Consider the following 22,001-nt stretch of genomic DNA (forward strand, 5'->3'; position numbering starts at 1 on the left):
ATGACTATTACTTAACAAGCATTTTAATGCCCAGCAGAAGGTAAATCATCTATTGAGCAACCCAGAGTGCTTTTCCAGCTCACTAGTTTAGAACTGAAAAAGCAGCTTTATGACTGGCAACTGTGTTATATCTTGCCTTCCAAGCTTACTTCTGCTATGTAGATCATCATACTGAATTTTTAAAACATTGTGTGTAGCTTGGTGGTAAAGCTACATCAGCCAGGAAGACCTAATTTCAACCCTCATCTGAACCAAATTCTCAGTGCCATCGGGTTTCTCTTTTCTGTATTTATTCAGGATAGAACATTGTGCTTCCTTAGAGGGCTGTTATAACAAATAATGCATGTAAATACTTTAAACCATTCATAAGCAGCACTAATCCCCAATGTTTTCTCATCTCTTCCACAAAAATTCAGCTAAAATTGTAACTATAAGCAAGCATTTTTGGCTGGAAAGTATTCCTCAAAAATAAGCCAAGGTCAATAATGACAGGTTTGATTGAGATTGTCCCTACAACACAGCAAAGAAGCAGTTCCGTGATCTGAAAAAGCTATATTTTTCATCTTCTTAGTTGTAAATATTCTAATTGTTAAAGAACTTAATGAACTTTAGACTCTAAGAACAACCAAAGAAATAATATCACATTCATTCTGTGGCATGATTTGTAGCAAACATGTAATAATCCATTTTAACTGAACTTTTATTTTAAATTTTGTAAGCTGCATTGCGTCTTTTGGCAGGAGAAAGGTGGGCTATAAATTGGATAAAATAAACATGTGATTTAATTTGATTATTATTTTGAGTTTTGGTTCTTGTTTTTGTAGTTCTGAACTGTTAAGTTGACTTTGACTAATGATGATAACCCTATCTTATTCTGTCCTGTCCTGTCTCCAAATGGCACTGAATGTTTGCCATGTATGCGTATTGTGATCCGCCTCAAGTCCCCTTGTGGGAGATAGAGAGGAATATAAATAAGTAAATAAAGATTACTACTACTACTACTATGAATGCGAGACCTCCGTATCACCTTTTTATCAACAGTCTTGTGCAGGTCTTCCAAACTCAGGGTTGTGGCTTCCGTCCTTGTGTCTAACCACTTGTAATGTGGTATTTCTCTTTTCCTACTGCCTTCTACTATATGAAGCATTATTATCCTTTCAGAATTTCAGAATTTGTATAGACTGACAAAAAATCTGTTTGACATCACATTTTCCCAATGAATATTGATCCAGAATAAGCTTGTTAATGCCACGCACATTACACACATTGTGGAGAGATCATCACAAATGGCCACACATTTTCCCCTAGTAATGCACTTCATACTTTGTGCTTCAAATTTTGAATCCTTCACATTATTTTCAGTGGTTCCACTCCACCCCCCCAGCATACATGTGGCTATAAATAATTTCAGTTAATTATGTTTCACTACTATTTATATACTGATTTGCAAGTATCTGCACATACACACCTTCTTTTTTAAGAAATTAAAAAACAACAACACAGGAAATAACTATTTCTTGGAAAAAGGGAACATTCCCATCTCAACAACCAGTTCCTCCCATTACCTCTAACCCCAAACTGAAAACAAAGTGATGCCACGTAGAAGACCGGCCACAGGCCAAAAAATCCAAGTTTTCTGTAAACTGCAGGATAAATGGCAAGATTTTTAATTAAAGCTCAAAGAACCACATTGTAAGAGAATTGTCAAGAACACTATATATCAGTGAGTACATTTTTTTACAGTGTAGGCCCACAGTGTTTGGTTGATTGTAGTCTTTTCCCCTATGCCATTTTCTTAGATTGCTAAATTTCAGATAAATTCATATATAAATATCTCACCTTCAAATAGCTTATTTTATTTATTTACTTCATTTTATCCCAACTTTCTTTCCATAGGGACTCAAGAAGGCTAACAATAACATGACAACAAAATTTAAAAATAAGGCAAATACACATGACCATAAAAATAAAAAAACCAATAAAATATTTATGTCATTGATACAAAAGTTAAAGGTAAAGGTTTCCCCTGACATTAAGTCCAGTTGTGACTGACTCTGGGGGTTGGTGCTCATTTCCATTTCTAAGCCAAAGAGCCAGCGTTGTTCATAGACATCTCCAAGGTCATGTGGCTGGCATGACTGCATGGAGCGCCGTTACCTTCCCACCGGATCTACTCACATTTGCATGTTTTCGAACTGCTAGGTTGGCAGGAGCTGGGGCTAACAGCGGGCGCTCATTCCGCTCCCGGGATTTGAACCTGGGACCTTTCGGTCTGCAAGTTCAGCAGCTCAGCGCTTTAACACACTGCGCCACACACACACACACACATATATACATATTACTTTTGAGTCATCATTTAAGCTGACTCATTTTAGCATAATTCCCATAGTACATCATGTCGCTCTTAACTTTAACAATAGGTAGAGGGAACCACCAAAGATCCTGACCTGAGGACCTGCTTCAGGATGTAGGGGCCATGACCTAGACAAGCCACGTCTGGACTCTCCCTAGAAGTCAAAATAACTATTGCATTTTCACCATCAGGAGACATGATTTCCTTGAAAAGACTTGATAAGGTAAAAGGCAGTAAAAAAGTAGAAGACTAGGTGGATAGATTCAATCAAGGAAGTTACAGCTCTGAAAGGACTGCTGGTGATAGTATGTCTTGGAAGCCTGTCTTTCATGGGGTCACAGCAGTTAACAACAGCAACCGGTTTCACAACGGAGCCAGTTATTCATACTTTTGCATATACCATCATCCCTTTTCTCTATATTCATCGAGTAGTAGTATACTCTTACTTATCGCTTACTTAGGGCATTATGATTTTCACATTGAAATAAGGTTCAGTCCCCCTTCAAAACTTGTCACCCTTCTAAGAGGTATTCTTCTTATATGTATGCCTACTGAAAGAATAAGGTTCTTCTCTTTGTCCTGTAAATGGGAGAAATACTGTAGGACAATGTAGGAAAGGGACTTCTGTGCTGTGTCACTACACACACACACAATTTATAAAGTAAAGGTAAAGGTTTCCCCTGACGTTAAGTCCAGTCATGTCTGACTCTGGGGGTTGGTGCTCATCTCCATTTCTAAGCCGAAGAGCCAGCGTTGTCCGTAGACACCTCCAAGGTCATGTGGCCGGCATGACTGCATGAAGCGACATTATCTTCCCACCAGAGCAGTACCTATTGATCTACTCACATTGGCATGTTTTCGAACTGCTAGGTTGAACCTGGGACCTTTTGGTCTGCAAGTTCAGCAGCTCAGCGCTTTAACACATTTTGCCACCAGGGCGTTATTTATATAATTTATATCCCATCTTTATTCTTGTTAAGGATCTAAGGCAGCTTGGATTATGGGACATTCTCTCCTTAGAGGCCCAATCATTATCAACACTGGTGTTACTTTGACACCAAGTAAAACGATGGTTGTTTTACTAAAGGCATTGGAAAATAAATGTTTTCCCCTGAATCTGTACAACTGCACGTTCTTAAACTGCATTGACTGCCTTCAAATGGCCTTGTTTTAGATGTTCAGTATGCTTTTAGTCTGATCAGATTACACTTATTGTTGTCAAGTGATTTAAGCAGTTTAAACTGATTATAGCTTATATTGCCATGAAATTCTGCATACATGCAATGCCTGTAATGGCTACAATAAACCCTTTATCTACATTAGGCAAGGAAGCCTCAGCAAAAAGGTGAAAGTTTCCCTTGTAGATCAATGCCATCTTGGTGTATTTGTAACATGTGTAATATGCCAGGTTTTTTTGTGAATTAGTGGAATCATTGTCTTGATGAGTGGCATACTGTCTTGGTGATGGATTTCTACCAAAGAACAAATTGAAGTCCTCTGCCAAAATCTTAAGTTTTAGTTGATATGGTAGCTTTGGGGCATTATTAAAGAGATTTCACAATAACAACATTAACTTGCAGAAAAGAAAATCTTCCAGAAATCGTGTACGACAAATAAAAAAAACTGGATTAATTCTTTCAGAACTTTTTTTATAACTAACCCCTAAGCATATTGAAACTTCGTGACTGTCAGGAGTATTATGCTAACATCCATCATTTTCTCCATAAAATTAGATAGAAGACTTCTAACTCTCTGAATAAATATGCATCCTGTAAAAGACAGGATTATAATACTTTTATTTAAAAAAGTCAACAATACTGTCGTCCTGCTATTATACCCACAAACAGGTGGAACAAGAAAAAGAGGATTTATTAAACTTGGGGTTGTTTTTTGTTAAGGGAAACATTATGCATTGACTCAGTTTTAATTAGGCCTGTTGTGCTTAAGTCAATTGCATGTGAATGGTAATGTCACCCTAGAGATCATGCTTCTACAATACAATATTGAAGAGAATATACAGTACTAACAGGAACATTTTCTGGAATATCTTCTCCCCCCCCCCCCCCTTTAAACCTTCTTTTTGAAAAATGCTTGCTTTCAAGGAACCTCTGAATGGAATTTGGAAGTTATTGCTTTAACGATGTTTAAGAAATTCAGACTTTATATCTGAAATGTCCTAATCATAATTGTTCAACAAGTGTATAGATTAGAACTCAGCTGTCTTGTTGATGTCCCTCTTTTCAGAATGTTTACAATGCAATTTAAATGTTTCAAAATATATGTATTTTCAGATGTCTTTTTTAAAAATGTGCTTATATGAAAATGAAATGAGATAGATAAAAATGTTCTACAAACTAGAAAAGCTCCACAGACTAGAAAAGACTTTGTTTTGTTTCATTACCTAAAGATAAGAAATGGCAGATTATCTCATCCCAAAGCTTTAGGTTTCAGGTTCTCATATCATGTATCCAATCCATACCATCCATATGCATACAGCTTACCTTATTGTTAGAACTCACAATAACACAAAAGGTTGTCAAAATAGTGTCTAGCTTCAGTTTTGCCTTCTGGGTGATATTTTAGCCGTTTAGCATTCAAACCAGTGAAAACTCACAACAGCGAAGTCTTGTGCCAGCAAAGAGTTACACTATAATTCTTGCAAATGTTTTCATGAATTTAAGGAGGTTTTGATTTCTTCCACTCTAATGTAATTATTTCTTTATTGCAATCAGCAACCTGTATTTGCAAGTATAATAGTGTTTTTAAAATGCATCTCTCCAAAAATTCACCTAAATAAATTGCACTACATACACTTATAAGAAGAACCTACAATGAACTCCTCTCAGATTCTTACTTACAATCTTCTAGCTGTTCTACAATCCCAAGTTATACAGTTTTACTACCTCATCAGATGGGCCAATTTGCCAGTCGTAAACTGCTTCCCCTCCATATTTGGCATGGAGCCCTTCACACAATGCACAAGGATTCCCAGTTGGGCTCCATGCTGAAAAGGAAGAGGAAGCAGCGCACACTGCCACCACAGCAACACGGGACAATGGGGGAAAGCCAGGCTGCAATGCTTCACATCCCCATGGGATGAAAGGCAATGTAGGACTGGCAATGTGGGGCATAGAATGGCAGCTTCTCCACTCCCTCTGCCAGGAGAAGAAGAGGGATTTGCACCAAGGGCAAATCCATGGTCCATTTTTGATGAGGTCCTTAGGACTACACAGAGGCCTACAGTTGCTATTGATTCTTGCTATTGAAATAGAAAATATATTCACCGCAGATCTTCAAGTTGGAGAAGGAAGTGCAATACAAAACTGTTGAACTTTAAAAGTACAATACTTTTGTGATTTCTCTTCATTATGTTGAAACAGACCATAACATATCAATCAACACCCCAGAAGAGTTTTAGAAAATGAATAACTGGTGACAGTGTATTATATTATTTATTTATTACAATATTTATATCCCGCCCTTCTCACCCGAGAGGGGGCTCAGGGCGGCTTACAATAAGCACACATATAAAAATTATACAATACACTATAAATCAGATTAAAAATTATTAACTTACATCAACATTCATAAAAACATTCTAAAATGCAAATGGACGTGTTCAAGTTCAAAAGACTGGGTCTGTCAATTGAGTTCTGGCGTATATAATAATAATTAGCACTGCTGATTCTTATTTGAAAGCCTGGCCCCACAACCACGTTTTAACCTTCCTATGGAAGGATAGGAGGGAGGGAGCCTGCCTGACTTCACTGGGGAAGGTGGGGAGCCACTACTGAAAAAGCCCTGTCTCTCGTCTCTGCCAGCTGCACCTGTGAGGCTGACAGGACCATGAGCAGGGCCTCATCTGATGATCTTAAGCTTCAAGATGGGTCGTAGCAGGAGACACGTTTGTCCAGATAAGCTGGGCTGGAACCGTTTAGAGCTATATAGGCTAAAGCTAGCACTTTGAATTGTGCTTGGTAGCTAATCGGCAGCCAGTGGAGCTGGCGTAACAGAGGAGTAGTACGCTCCCTGAACGCCGCTCCAGTTATTAACCTGGCAGCCTCCCGTTGGACTAATTGAAGCTTTCGAACAGTCTTCAAAGGCAGCCCCATGTAGAGTGCGTTGCAGAAGTCTAAACGGGATGTAACGAGAGTGTGGACCGCCGTGGCCAAGTCCAGCTTCCCAAGGTACGGTCGCAGCTGGCGCACAAGTTTTAACTGTGTGAAGGCTCCCCTGGCCACCACTGAGACCTGGGGCTCCAGGCTCAACAATGAATCTAGGATCACCCCCAGACTGCGCACCTGTGCCTTCAGGGGGAGTGTGACCCCATCCAGCACAGGCTGTAATCCTATACCCTGTTCGGCCTTCCGACTGACCAGGAGGACCTCTGTATTGTCTGGATTCAATTTCAATTTGTTGGCCCTCATCCAGTCTGACACAGCAGCCATGCACCAGTTCAGGACCAGGCAAATTGCCCAGGCAATTTTATATAGGATTCTGAATTATACAAACAATGAAACTTATTTCATAGTTGAGTTCCTTGTGCTCATTTTGCTTTATCCTGTGACCTGAATTATTTGTTTCTTACAGAGCAAGAGTTTTCTCAAAGGCAAAGTGATCTGTACTGGCCAATGACACATACAGTTATATCCACCCATATAATTTTTGTCACCTTTGCACAATTGATCCAGCATGGACCTTTTTTAACATGCTGAAACTGCTACAAGAAAAGACCCCAATATGACATTGGGATGAGGAAGAAAAAAATAGTAGCAGGCACTGACGTATACCAATTTCTTTGAAGAACCAATGTGAGATCATGCATACTGCTTTCACAGGTCTCAATTACTTGAGTTTGAAGTTTAACAACCAGTGTTTCAAATGAACCTACTTAGGTTGGGCCAAAGCATACGTTATCCATGTGTATTTCTTTAAAAGGAGGTAGGAAGACCTTGCATTTAACACATAATGAGACTCCCCCTGTCTGGTTTTTATATCCAGGAGGGCACATTCTACCAAGAAGTCATGGATTGACACTCTAGTCATCAAGCATATGTGTAAACCAATAGCAAGTTGCTTAAAACTAGAATAAAATATTTAAATGATGTGCACACTACATGAGATGACTTACAGCCTCGGGGTTTTTTTTTTTTCTTTTAGAAGGAAACTATGTGGAAAAAGTTATCAGTCTATGGGACTGATATGGGAACCCCATGAAGTTTATAAAGTTTTCTTAGGCAGAGAATAATCAGAGGTGGTTTGGCCAGGTCCTTCCTCTGATATAGTGCCTATAGTACTCTCCTTGGCCTCCAGAATCAAATGGGATCTGGTGCCTTTAGGGTATTTAGACCAACAGTATCTGAAATGGATTTTAAAAAGAATTGTATTAAAAAGTCACTAAATCTAAATATAAGTCCTTCACAAATCCTTTCCCTGAAATTAAGACTTTATCATTCTTGCCCACATATTGCTAAAGCAATATGGATTGTGTAAAATATCAGATGCTATCAGAAAAAAAATATCTAGAAGGCTGATGGAGGATTTTATAGTTTTCATTTAAAAAAACTACTCAATTGTGGTTAAGGAAATATTATTACAAGCTGCTGTCTTATTTGTGTATGTCATGCAACAGTTCAAACCCAGCATGCAAACAATTTAGATAAAGAATCTAATGTCTGCAGTCTGTCACTCTCAATATTAGTATTGCTTGAGCTACAATTCTAATGTCCTTGAGACCTTGCTACAACACCACAGATAAATAGCCTGGATCTGAGCCATACAGGGCTTTAACTGGCATTTTTCATGGTACCTGGAAAAAAAATGGCAGCCAGTGGAGCTGCTGCAAAGGCGGGTTGTCCGCTCCCTGTAGCCAGCCCCAGTTAGCAACATGGCTGCAATGTTTTAGACCAACTGAAGTTTCTTTAAAAAAAATTTTTTATTAGTTTTCTTAAAATACATCCATACATCAATACCTTTAGTACTCTTATATTTCACTCTTAATTCATTGCATCAACTATATAAATATATGTATCTTGTATGCTGTTTCTTTTCACCTCTGTGCCCCCCCCCCCCCCGCCGAGCCATTTCAATTTACATTCTCTTTCCAAAATACCATTTCTTTTTGTGGAGGTAATTTCCCATCTACTTCTTTTAAACCCTTCTTAATAATTTTTCCCCAAACCTTGTCAAAGTCATTTTCCTTCCATACCCCTTTCCTAACTCTTAATCTACATGTTAACTTATCGTTTATTGCCAATTTCCATAGTTCTTTATACCATTCTTCTATTTGTATGTTTATTATACCTTTCCAGTTCTTTGCTATCAACAGCCTTGCTGCAGTTAACATATTATTTCAGGGGTCCCCAAACTTTTTAAGCAGAGGGCTGGTCCACAATCCCTCAGACTGTTGAGGGGCCGAATTATCATTTGAAAAAAAAAATACAAATTCCTATGCATACTGCACATGTCTTTATTTGTAGTACAACAATAACAACACAAAAAAATACAATATTTAAAAATGAAAACAATTTTAACCAAGATATCAGGATTTCAATGGAAAGTGGGCCTGCTACTGGCCAATGAGATAGTCAAGTTAATTAGGATTGTTGTTGTTGTTGTTGTGTGCCTTCAAGTCATGTCAGACTTTGGCCGAGCCTAAGTCTAAAATTAATTATTTATTTACTGCATTTATTTACTACATTTATATCCCACCCTTCTCACCCCGAAGGGGACTCAGAGCAGCTGTATGTACATACAATATATTATATTATTAGCATAACACAATATTAGCATTATATATTACTATATTGAACTGTCACGCTCACTTCAAAGGACCAGTCTGAACGCAGATCAAAGATAGCTGCTCTCAAATCCAATCTTTATTGAAGAATACATGACTTTGGAAAAGTCGAGAATGACCTAATGTTTACATACACTCAATTTTATCACTTCTGATGCAACGTAATAGCACACGCAAATATCATCATCAAACCCCACCCTCTGGATCACATTACTACCATTCCCACACACTACATCAATTATAATTGTTTATACTTTCAACCCTGAGTTCCCAGGCTCATTTTATCTTCTCCCGCCAGGTGCTTGCAAGGTTGTTTATGTTATGAAGCCAGATTCAGGGCTTGGAAATCCAGCCCTGGGATTTGGCTCCATGACATGGCGCCCTCGTTTTCTTCGTCCTCCTCTTCGGTTCTTCTTTCATCATAGTCCTGAAACAATAACTCTATGTGTCCATTTTGTCCAAAGTCCCCATATACTTTTTCAGTAAGCTGCGATGGAATACTGGGTGTATTTTCCCTAAACTTTTTGGCAATGCCAACTGGAAAGTTACTTCATTGATAACACCCTGTATTCTGAATGGTCCAATATATTTGGGGCCCAATTTTCTCGAAGGTAGCCCCAATTTGATGTTTTGGGTACTTAACCACACTAGATCTCCTTTATCCAATTTATCGCCTTCCACCCTCTTTCTGTCTGCGAACGCTTTATACTTTTTGTGTGCTTCCTTTAAGGATGCAGTCACTTGACTCCAGCATTCTAGCATTTGCGTTTTCCATTTCCCTGCCTCTGTTTCCTCATTCTCTGTCCATCTTGGCAACTGGGGCAAAGGCTGTATTTCATACCCGTAAACTACTTCAAAGGGGGTTTTATTTGTTGCTGAATGTATAGTCGAATTAAAAGCTAGTTCTGCAAAAGCCAACCACCTAGACCAGTCATTTTGTCTCATGTTAGAGTACATTCGAAGGAACTGCCCAAGTGTCTGCTGAGTACGTTCTACTGCCCCGTTTGTCATGGGGTGAAAAGCAGAACTTAGACTCCTTTCTGCTCCCAGCATTTCCAAGAATTTTTCCCAAAATTTTGCTGTGAATTGTACTCCTCTGTCACTGACCACTCTACTGGGACATCCATGCAGTTTGTAAATATGGTTTATGTACAATTCAGCTAGTTTCTCGGCCGATGGTAGTTTCGTCAGTGCTATAAAGTGGGCCTGTTTAGAAAACAGGTCTAATACTGTCCAAATATAACGATGTCCTTTGCTAACCGGCAGTTCCCCCACAAAGTCCATAGCTACACATTCCCAAGGTCTGGTAGGTTCCGCTACTGTTTGTAATAATCCCATAGGCTTCCCTCCTCTCGATTTATTTCTGGCACAATCATCACATTGAACAACATGATTCTTTATGTCCTTCCTCATTCCTGGCCACCAACAATGTTTTGCTATTGCCTTCGTTGTTTTTGTAATTCCTGTATGACCAGCGCTCTGGTTATTGTGAAAACGATGCAAAATCTTAATCCTTAATATTGCTGGGATATACAGTTTCTTGTTAACAAACCAAAATTCCCCCTTCTGCTCCCCCTTTTCTGCGTTGGATGCGATCCACTGATCTCCTTCATAAGACTGTTTCAGTTCGTTTCCCCAATTATCTTCCCCGTCGAGTTCAACAATAGCCGTGTTCTCCTTTTGGGTTTGCGCTCTTGTCCTGACAGCTAAGCCCCATTGTTTATCAGAGAATATTGTCCCCTCTTTTGCTGTGGTTATGCCTTCGTGTTGAGGCATGCGTGAAAGAGCATCTGCCAAGACATTCTGCTTCCCTTGAAAAAATTTTAATTGGAAATCGAACCTGCTGAAGTATTGCGCCCATCTAATTTGTTTGGGGGACAATTTTCGAGGAGACTTTAAATACTGGAGGTTCTTATGGTCAGACCAAATTTCAAATGGGATTCCGCTTCCTTCGAGGAAGTGTCGCCAGCATTCTAAGGCTTTTAATATGGCTAATGCCTCTTTTTCCCATATTGGCCAACATTTTTCAGTTTCGCTGAACTTCCGGGACAAATATCCACAGGGTTTTAAGTTCCCATTTTGATCTTTTTGCAATAGTACTGCCCCGTACGCACAGTCTGAGGCATCGCAATGGATTATGAAAGGGCTTCTGATATCGGGATGTTTTAGGATGGGTCCTTCTGTGAAGCATTCTTTTAGGGTTTCAAATGCCTTTTGGCATTCTGGCGTCCAACTCAGTTTGGCGCCAGGAGCTTTTACTTTTGCTGTCTCCCCTTTCCCTTTTGTTTTTAAAAGTTCAGTAAGGGGTGCGGTTATTTGCGCGAAGCCTTTTATGAAGGATCTATAAAAATTTGCAAACCCCAGAAATGATTGCAATTGCCTCCTTGTTTGAGGCACTCCCCATTCTTTTACATCTGATACTTTAGCTGGATCCATAGCTAACCCTTCTGGAGATATCCGATACCCCAGAAAGTCAATTTGAGTTTTATTAAATTCACATTTGGACAGTTTTGCGTACAGCTTTGCTTCTCTTAGTCTCTGCAAAACTTCCCGGACCAATTTCACGTGCTTTTCCTTATCTTCGCTCACAATCAAGATATCATCAAGGAATATGAATACCCCTCTGTACAACAATGGGTGTAGTATTTCATTTATAAGCTGCATAAAGCAACCGCCTCCGTTTTTTAATCCGAAAGGCAAAATTTTATATTCAAAATGGCCGAATGCGCAGGAAAATGCAGTTTTCCAAGTATCCTCCGGTTTGATTCTTAATTTATGATATGCTTCAATTAAATCCAGTTTAGTAAATATGCTCCCTTTCTTCAATACGGTAATTAAATCCTTGACTAAGGGCATAGGGTATTTATTGTCCTTAGTAATTGCATTTAAATTTCGATAATCAATGCACAATCTTAGGGAGTTGTCTTTCTTTCTCCTAAATAACACTGGGGCCCCGAGAGGAGAATTGGATGGCTTAATGAAGCCTCGCGCCAGGTTTTTATCAATATATTTCCTCAATTCCTCCTTCTCCTGCACAGACATGGGATACACTTTTGGTTTTGGTAAGTTTGCTCCTGGGGTTATTTCAATTTCTACTTCTATATTCCTTTTGGGAGGTAATTTACTTGCTTCTTTCTGATTGAAAACATCCACAAAGTCTCTGTATTCAGGTGGCAATAGCTGTGGGTCTATTTCACCTGCTTCATCTCCCTCGTCCTCCTCTTCTGCAATTTTGCTTATCTCCCATTGCGTCTGCTGTTCTTTAAATGCTAGGCTCTTTCCTCTCCAATCTACTTCAGGATTAGCCTGTTCGAGCCATGGTATCCCTAATATTACGTGGTATGTGGCAATAGGGGCTATCACAAAGGATATTCTTCCTTCCCATTTGCCTATTTTACATGGGACCCCCCGTATTTCCTTTGTAGATACTTCCCCAGCAGCAACTGATCCATCTAGCTGCGAAAATGCAATTGGGGAGTCAAGCGCCATCTGCTGGCACTTCAGCGCTCCTGCTAGTTCCGGAGTTATAATGTTCCTAGAACAACCACAATCCACGAATGCCTTGCAGGTGGCCCGATTCTCTAGCCCCGAGATGCAGATTGGCACTACTATCATGCGTTTGTCCCGACTCACCAGTTTTTCCGAAGATTCTGGGGCTTGCACCTCCTCCTCCGCACGCCTCCCGGTTGCTGGCTTGGGTTTTGAGGGTTTTGGCGGTTCCCCCTTCCGTGCCCAACATTCTGCTGCTCGATGGCCCGTCTTCCCACACACAAAGCATCCCGGTTTAGGTTTGTTGTCGTCTCCTCTGGAGGGAATCCCCGGCCTCCCTCCGGACCTTTCCTGCTTCCTCGTTTCTCCTCTGCCTCTCGCCACCGGTCTTTGCTGGCCGCCGCTGCTCCTGAAGCGCTTCACTTGGGCCAGGGTGGACTCAACGCGCCCCGCTAGTTGAATCCATCCCTGGAGCGTTTCGGGGTCATCTCTGTGCGCTGCCCAGCTGAAAACCTCGGGGCGTAGTCCCTCTTTAAATATTTCCACTTTGGTCACTTCAGACCACTCTGGTACCCTTTCCGCGAGGTGGAGGAATTCCTCTGCGTACTCGGGCACCGTTTTGTCCCTCTGCTTTATTCCTTTAAGCTGGTCTCGAGCCCTCAGTTGCTCTAGCCGGTCTCTGAACCGGTTTTCCAGTGCGGCGAGGAAGCGGGGCACTGACCTCAGGCATGGGTCGCGTCTGGCATGTAGTTGCACATACCAGCTTGCAGCTCCTCTCTTTACTGTGTTGCCGATGGCTCGAACCCTGCTTGCTTCGGAGGGGAATGTGTGTGCATTGTCTTCCATGTATCCTCTGATGCTAATTAGAAAAAAGTTCAATTCAGCTGATTCCCCTCCGTATTCTAGTTTGAGATCTTCCCTCCTTGGCATCCATTCTGCGGCCCGTTGGTGCTGTCTGGGAGGCATGGGGAAGGGTTGCATCGGGTTTCCTTGGACGGCCCCTCTGAACACGCCGCGCCCCACTCCGGTGGTCATTCTGCGCGGCTCCCGAAATTCTGCCGCTGCTGTCGGCCCTTCCACCCATTCGCATACGGGCCTCGCCGTAGCCCCCGCATCTCGTCTTCCCTCGTCGTACAGCACATTCTCCTCCTCTTCCTGGATCTCCTGCTCCTCTCCGCCTTCGTCTGCTAATCCACTAGACCCGATCCCTGGCCCCAGTGGTCTTTCCACCCCGACGCCCATCCGGGGGGTTGGGAGCTCTGTTGGAGATGGCGGCCTCAGAGTTCCCAGAGCTCGCTGGCGCTCCACTTCGCGTGCCATTCTGTCTCGGAACTCCAGCTCCTGCCAATATTCCTCATCTCCCTCGCCCCTCGCCGCCACGGGACTCTGCGTTGATGCTCGCTGGCCCCTCTGGCTCCAATCTCCTTCTTTACTTGGCTCTCTCTCGGCGCCATATCGGATGGGCTCCTTTTGGAGATTCTCTTCCAATAGTGGCACCAACCTCCCCACGGTTTCCGACAGCCTGGATAAATTTGTTTCCAGGATGGATAACCGCAGGGCCACGGTCTCCGGCATGCTTCCTCCAGATCCCCAACTGGTTTCCGCAGCCGCAGAGACGCCTCTTCCTCCCCTGGGGATCCTCTGGGTCACGCCGTCCGGCCTGGGGTACCCCGTAGAGGAAGCTATGGCTTGCAGCGTCTCTTTTCCCAACGGCCGGGCCCCTTGCAAAGGCCTCCCTGCTCCATTTGGGCTTTGATCTCCTTCTCCACTCATTATCACTTCACTGCAAATTCCACAGGAGGGTGAGAACGGGATTCTCGACTTAAATGTCACGCTCACTTCAAAGGACCAGTCTGAACGCAGATCAAAGATAGCTGCTCTCAAATCCAATCTTTATTGAAGAATACATGACTTTGGAAAAGTCGAGAATGACCTAATGTTTACATACACTCAATTTTATCACTTCTGATGCAACGTAATAGCACACGCAAATATCATCATCAAACCCCACCCTCTGGATCACATTACTACCATTCCCACACACTACATCAATTATAATTGTTTATACTTTCAACCCTGAGTTCCCAGGCTCATTTTATCTTCTCCCGCCAGGTGCTTGCAAGGTTGTTTATGTTATGAAGCCAGATTCAGGGCTTGGAAATCCAGCCCTGGGATTTGGCTCCATGACATTGAACTATACCACTATACTATTATATAATATGTAATATATAACATATAATTAATATTATTATATGGTATTACTATTAGTATTATATTGTATAATATAAGCTTATTATCAATATTATATGTATATACAATATATTATATTATTAAAACTGATATAAAAATATTATATTATAAAACTGAAGGCGGGGGCCAGGTAAATGACCTTGGAGGGCCGCATCCAGCCCCCGGGCCTTAGTTTGGGGACCCCTGTATTATTTATTGCATCCTTCTCTGTTTTTTTTTCAAATTCTTGACATTATATAATGACAACAATGCAATACTTGCACTTTTCCTATCTTCTTATCCATTATAGCTTCTATTTCTCTAAATACCTTCCCCCAAAATACATTTACATATTTTCATTGCCACCACATTTGTGTATATGTACCCACATCCTGGCAACCTCTCCAACAATTTTTGTAGCATTTTTATTAATGTTTGCTATTTTTACTGGTGTTAAGTACCATTTCCAAACCAGTTTATAATAATTTTCTTTAACACGTATCGATAGGTTCCTTAAATGTCTTTGATTCCATAACTGTATCCAATCCACTTCCCTTACTCTAATCCCTAAATCTTCCTCCCATATCTCTCTTAATAATGCATCCTTTAATTTTCCCCCCCTTGATTTCAATTAATATCTTATACAATTTACTGGTTATTCCTTTCGTCCTATGGTGTACTCCCATTGCTCTTTCCTTTTGTATCATTTGTTCAAATTGTGTAGGATTGCCTCCTTCCCCATTATTTTTTATCCAGTTCTTGGACCATTGTTCTAGCTGTAAGCATTGGAACCATGAGAATTTAATATCTCTAAATTCTCTCAGTATAGTTTCTTTCTTCATGTCCGCTTTTATCCCATCTGAAGTTTCTGAACACTTTTCAAAGGCAACCCCACGTAGAGTTTGTCACAGTAATCCACATGGGATATAACTAAGGCGTGTACCACTATAGCCAGATCTGGCTTCTCAAGGAATGAGCACAGTTGGCACACAAATTTTAAATGTGAAAAGGCACTCCTGGCCACCACAGCTACTTGGACCTCCAGTTTGAAGGCTGAGTCCAGAAGGACCCCCAAACTGTGGATCTTTGTCTTCTGGGGAGGGGGGTGTAATACCACCCAGCAAATCAATTTTAACAGCAAATCAATGTAAAAACTTTTACATTGTCTAATTATTACTTCTATGATTGTTAATGTTTTTAGCCATCCCACACATGATATAAATGGTTAAAACATACAGACAAATGTGTATTTATTCATTTATCCAAACAGGTGTTACATCGAGAATTCTTTTTTTTTTACCCTATAAAGGATATCTCAACAAATATTAAATATGACATGAGCAAGCAAAATGCAGATTTCTAATGATTTCTAATGGATTTCTCTTGGTAAATCGGCAACAGATTGACTACGGTTCACTTCCTGATTCTCATTAGTTCAAAGAAAACAAGAGAAAATATAAATAATTCCTTTCAATGGGTGACTTTTAGCTATCTACTTATGTTCCAGCCTCAGACTTCCTTCCCTGTAAAGTAGCTGACACTGATAAAGCCTTTCTATAGTTCTGCTAGCTATTTTTAGAACAATGTTAGAATCTCAGGTTTATTTTAACTCAGACATAAATTTGTAGGTAAAGGTCATCTGGCTCATTAACTGCAACAGATAATTTTTTACCCAGCGTTCAATATTTACTTCCTCTTTCCTTTTCAGTTTCACAGTTATATCTGGCTCTGACTTGTAGAACTTGGGGTCGTAGTGAAAATAAAAGTGATGCCACTCCACAAGCTAGTAGCCTGCCCACATTGACTTCAAGGTTAACAGGTAATAACACTGAGATTCAATGTTATATGAAAAACACCATTTTAGGCTACAATTCTGTGCCAGTATTCCTCGAGTAAGACAAATTGACCACAATGGGGCTTACCTTTGACTTAAGAATGTAGAGAATCAGGCTGCTGGTTTCTTTTTTCCTGCATAATATTGAGAATGCCACAGCAGATGTTAAAAGTAAAACTAATGATTGGGGAAAATATCTGCAATCTCAAATGTCAAAAGATAGGTTTTAAAAATAGTAAAAATATAGGCTATTATGCAAGAATTTTAAAAGATTACTATAAAACATCACTGCCTACTAAGAAAATTATACTTCTTTCAGAACAATCAAATGTGTGCATTTTTATGACAGAATTGATCAGGTTATTTTATTTTCTTTTAAAACTGAACTGTGGTACCATTTAAATTGGCACAAAATATGACAGGTCTCAGGGTGCTTCCACACATCAGAAAAGTCCTCTTCGACCCAGGTTGGGGGTGGACTGTAGTCCGAACACCAGCCACAAAAGCCCGCGCTTTTGCGGGTGGGTGTCCAGATGTTTTCCCAGGAGAACACCCAGACACCATAAACCCCTCCTCAAACCCCTTTAAAAAGCATCAAAAAAGTAAAATAACTTACCTGGCCAGCATTTCTCTTCTGCCGGCCCTCTCCTGACACTTAGGAATGACGCACCGGGGGGGGGGGGGAGCGATTTTCCTCCTCCTTCCCCCCTCCCTTCTTCTAGCACATCACTTCTAAGTGCCAGGAGAGGGCCAGCAGAAGGAAAATCCCAGCCTGGTAAGTTATTTTACTTTTTTGATGTTTTTTAAAGGGGTTTGGTGAGGGGTTTTTTGGCCTTGTGGTTTTCCAGACTAATTTAGCCTGGAAAATTGCAGGACAACTGTCTGGACTGCAGTCCAGACAGCAGAAGTAGTGAGTTTATCCTACACCTTCCTGACAATCCAAAGGCAAGACCTTAAGTCAGATGTTCACCTGAGTGGATAAAGGGGAAAAGTATGGAGTCTGGCACATAAGCAGAAAAGAGAGAAATTTTCACAACTTGCTGGAGAACATAAATGGAGAAGCTCGTACAGTTTCACAGATTATAACTGTAAAATAAAATGTCATAGCAAACTCCAACTGAAAAGAGTTTCCTGTAGTTGTGTGAAGCTAATACATCAGCAAAAAACAAAAATCCAAACAAAGCAGAACAAGCAAAAAGACATATTTTATTGAATTCCCTCTTTTCAAAAAATACTTGAAGCGTAATAAGACTGAACATTAAAGGGCCGGACAGAGATGAGACTGAGGTTAAGGCATGGCATTTACTGAATTAGTGGCTGGAGAGGCAGCACTGCATGATGTAGGTCAGGGGAAGTCAGGTTTGGTATCAACTGCAAGTGACAAATGGACATTAGTCTTCACTTTCACATGGTAGCATATATCCCAAAAGACCAGAAAAAAAGCAAGCATCAGTATAAGGAAGGCTTTGAAGGAAACAAAATGTAGGCCAAAGTTCAAAACGGAGGTGAAATGGAAAGTCTGTTCACCAAGCATAGCTTATTACTTAGACTAGCTCTGCAGAAGAAAAGATGCATCATCGTATAGGCATACAGACAGTATTTCTAACATGAGAAATCATGAAGGTGAGAACAATGAGATTCTTACAAGACAGTAACACACACCAAAAAAGAAAAAAAGAAAAATCTCTCCTGGGTAAATGTGACAGAGGCAAATTAGCAAACCAGTAAAGTTTGCTGTGGTTCTTAAAATGAGGGTAATATTTCACCATGTATCTCTTTTAGGAAACAAAGAAGAAAAAACTTTTAAGGCAGATCTTACAAAAGTAACAAGGAGAATATCATTCATTACACAACATGTTTTCTTGGTGTCTTGGTTTTTAGGTTTGTTTCTGGGGTTATTTGGGGTGCTAATTCAGAAAATTGCATTGGATAGACTATAACAGCTCTAGTTTCTTAGGTATGGCTGTCATGATTTCTATTGGTGAGCAGATAGCAAATGGCATATGTTCTGTATCTAGGGCTGGTAGAACACTGTTGTCATTTTTGGAACCAGTAAGTCAAATATACCTAGAAACAAGTCTAACCTTTGAGGCACCATAATGTGTGTGGGTCACTGTTATCTGACTGGAAAGATGGGGAAAGACAGGATCTTGCCCATTTCAGTGGAAATTGTTCTGGTGATAAATTGTTTAATAAATTTAGGTAACATACATGTATGAAGACAGAACAGTGATACACTAAAAATTAAGCTGTGGAAAGAAAGCCATTCAAGTTCTCACTAAGGCTGAAAAATAAATGTATGTTTCATCATTTTTATATTGGCATTCAGTTTTACACCTTCTAAGACTGATAATGGAAGAAAGTCTGAGAAAGACATACATGTGCATGGGTTCATCTCTGTTTTTGCTAAAATAGGTGCACAACACCACATGCACATTTCCAAAATCTGTGAAATCGAATCTGTATTTATTTCAAAATACACATAAATGTGCTTTAGGACCTCTTCACATTTTGTGGCACCCACAGTCCTCCCTCCTTCCCCCCATCATGTGGTGGTGGGGGGGGGGGACAAGGGGAAAGGGGCAGGAGCACATTTTGATACTTCTCCTCCACTTCAGGAGGAATGTGGGTGGGGACTGCTGTGCATCATCTGAAGGTGCTTGGCAGGCCCCATGCAAGCCATGGCTAAAAGCGGCAAAACGGAACTATTTTGCCCCATGAGAAGAGACCCTAAGTCAATGAAATCATCTATTATTCAACAGAAAGACACATAACACTTTTGTATATTTTGGAGAAAATGGACACCATTCTCCTGCAGAAAGACAAAATGGTCTTAAAAGCCAATATAGCAAAAGGACAGAGAAAGAATGCCAGTGGGAAATTGGAAAACTAAACAAAAATTAGATTGACAGATTTTCACATCCCTGGTTCCCAGTGGGTCACACTTGATGGAGTGCCTTTGCAGAGCCATCCAGCTACATTTTATTCATCCAGGCTTTTTGGGGGAGGGCGGGGATCTTTAATTATTCAGATGTGATCTGATACAAATTGTATTGAATTCAGTTCCAGAAGATTGGATGAGTTGTAATGAAACCAACATCACTGGGATGTCTTTTGTTTCTCATTGAATTATGGTAAACATTTGCAATGCTTAGATTCAACACATTCTTTCTTCTTTTAAAAGAAGCACAAGAGATAAACAACGTATTTCAGCAGCAAATACATTTTTATTGATCGTATTACTATGAAAACAATGGCAGCTATCCCTGTGGCCAAAAGACATACCTTTAGAGGGATTGCCATGAATGACAAAGGGTAGTCAATACCAGTACATTACAGTGCTGCAATGATATAAGCATTAGACGAATCTTCTGAAGACCAGTGTTTGTGAGTTTGAAAGACTTAACCAGGGCAGTCAATTGCTGGATTTTTGTTAAAAGATATCTCTCATTCATGATTTTAAAGAGAACTATTATAAAGTGATGTATCACTGGTATACAACCCCTGAAAATTGTCTCCAAAATGGATCAAGGGGCTCATGCACAGCCTCAATTATAGAATCAGATTCTATATGGTTCTCCCTTTTTTTAAAAAAAAAGCAGAGGATTACATAATAAAAAAATAGAAACATTCTCCTATAAAATCAGAACTATAGAGTGAGGAAGTTTTGATTTGATAGAAGTTCCACTGGCAGTTTAAATTACAATAGCCATTTAGATATGCAATTTGAATGTTTCTGTTTCTTCTTTTTTCATAATATAAGATTAATCCATTTTTATTTTATTTTATGCTTGAGTTGTTAGATTAGGTTTTGTCAGGCTTTCACAGTTTACTTGAATGCGGAAGGCCTTTTAATATGCATATGAAAATGCTCATGTTGAGATAACATTATCTAGGCTTAATAGATCTTCAGGGCTTTTGAAATGCTCTCTTTTCAGTACTTTTAAACATTTGTATTTTATGCAAAAATTTTGTTGTTGATGTACACCTAAGAATAAAACCTACTTGTTGGTGTACTCTTCCAAGTCCTTGTGCAAGAGTACATTGTTTGAAGTTTAATAGGAGTTGCTCTGTATATCAGGGATGGACAAAGTGCAGTCCTCCATATGTTGCTAGACAACAACTCCCACCAATTCTAACCAACATAACCAATGATGAGGAATGCTAGAATACACAATTCAGAATCTCTGCCCACCACTCCTGTAAATCTTGAAGCCTGAAGCATTCCTTGAAGTAATGACGGTATTAACAAAAAAAACCACTTAGGAATTAACAGGGCAGCAGAACATGTTCTTATTTAAAGGGGCAAACTTAACTATTTTAATGCATATCCCTCAAATCCATACTGTAATTAATATAAGTAACCATACTGGCTAATTAGATCAAATTGCAACGATAACACTAGGGTAATGTTTTTACTAGGAATAATTAAAAGTCACACAGTAATAATGCTTTAAAAAGGGCAACAAATCCCTTCTGATCTTGGAAGATGAGTTGGTCATCCATGATTAGTACCTGGATACAAGACTGCCAATGAATTCCTGGTGCTATAGCATGTATTTCACAGTAACAAACTAGCAAACACCTCAATTAATCCTTGCCTATGAAAACACAATACATTTTATGACATTGCTATAAGTTGACGGACAAGTTGAAGGCACACACAAAGCTGAAGCAGCAAGGGGAACGAGGGTTGATGGGATCAAGGAAGCCGCAGCTATCCTGAATTTACAAAATCTGAAAAGCATTGTGACAAACAAGGGTCTATTGAAGTTCTCTCATTCACTGAATCAGAATAAGTCAGAGCCAAATTGATGGCATATTAATAACAAAAGGCACAAACTATGGAGATAATTTTTGTTCTTCAGGATTCTTCATGCTGAATTATATGAAATAAAAATGTATTAGAAATCACATTGTGCAGTATATAATAAAAGATATGAACTGTAAACCAAGAATGTGGCTGTGACTTCATATAGTCAACCCTCCTTATTTGCAAGGGATGGGGCAGTGCATGGATCCCTCATTCCTCACCACTCATTTTTGAAAGGCAGGACTACTTTGGGAAAATTTCCAGGCTCCCCATCCTTGGGAGGTAACTTGGGAGTGATGCCTTATCTCACACCTCTCACCTCCTGAGGATGGAGCTATCTTGGAAATGTTGCGTTCTCAGGGGTGAGGTTGATGGCTCGCCCCTTGCTGTTCCCATTCCCAGGCCAAGGCTTGCTTGGAATGTTCTTTGTGCTGTCCTCATGAGGAAGTAGTACAGGGGAGTGGTGACTTGCTCCCAGTCACTC

The 22,001-nt window shown here is 40.2% G+C and overlaps 1 protein-coding gene across 5 annotated transcripts in view; it reads right to left on the reverse strand.

The window, feature by feature from the left end:
* Positions 1 to 22,001, reverse strand: part of kcnip4 (potassium voltage-gated channel interacting protein 4) — a 497,181-nt gene that overhangs the window by 386,987 nt on the left and 88,193 nt on the right. The gene's annotated exons all lie outside the window — the stretch shown is intronic.

The sequence above is a fragment of the Anolis carolinensis genome, chromosome 5 (assembly GCF_035594765.1).
Source record: "Anolis carolinensis isolate JA03-04 chromosome 5, rAnoCar3.1.pri, whole genome shotgun sequence".
In the NCBI taxonomy this organism is placed as follows: domain Eukaryota; kingdom Metazoa; phylum Chordata; class Lepidosauria; order Squamata; family Dactyloidae; genus Anolis; species Anolis carolinensis.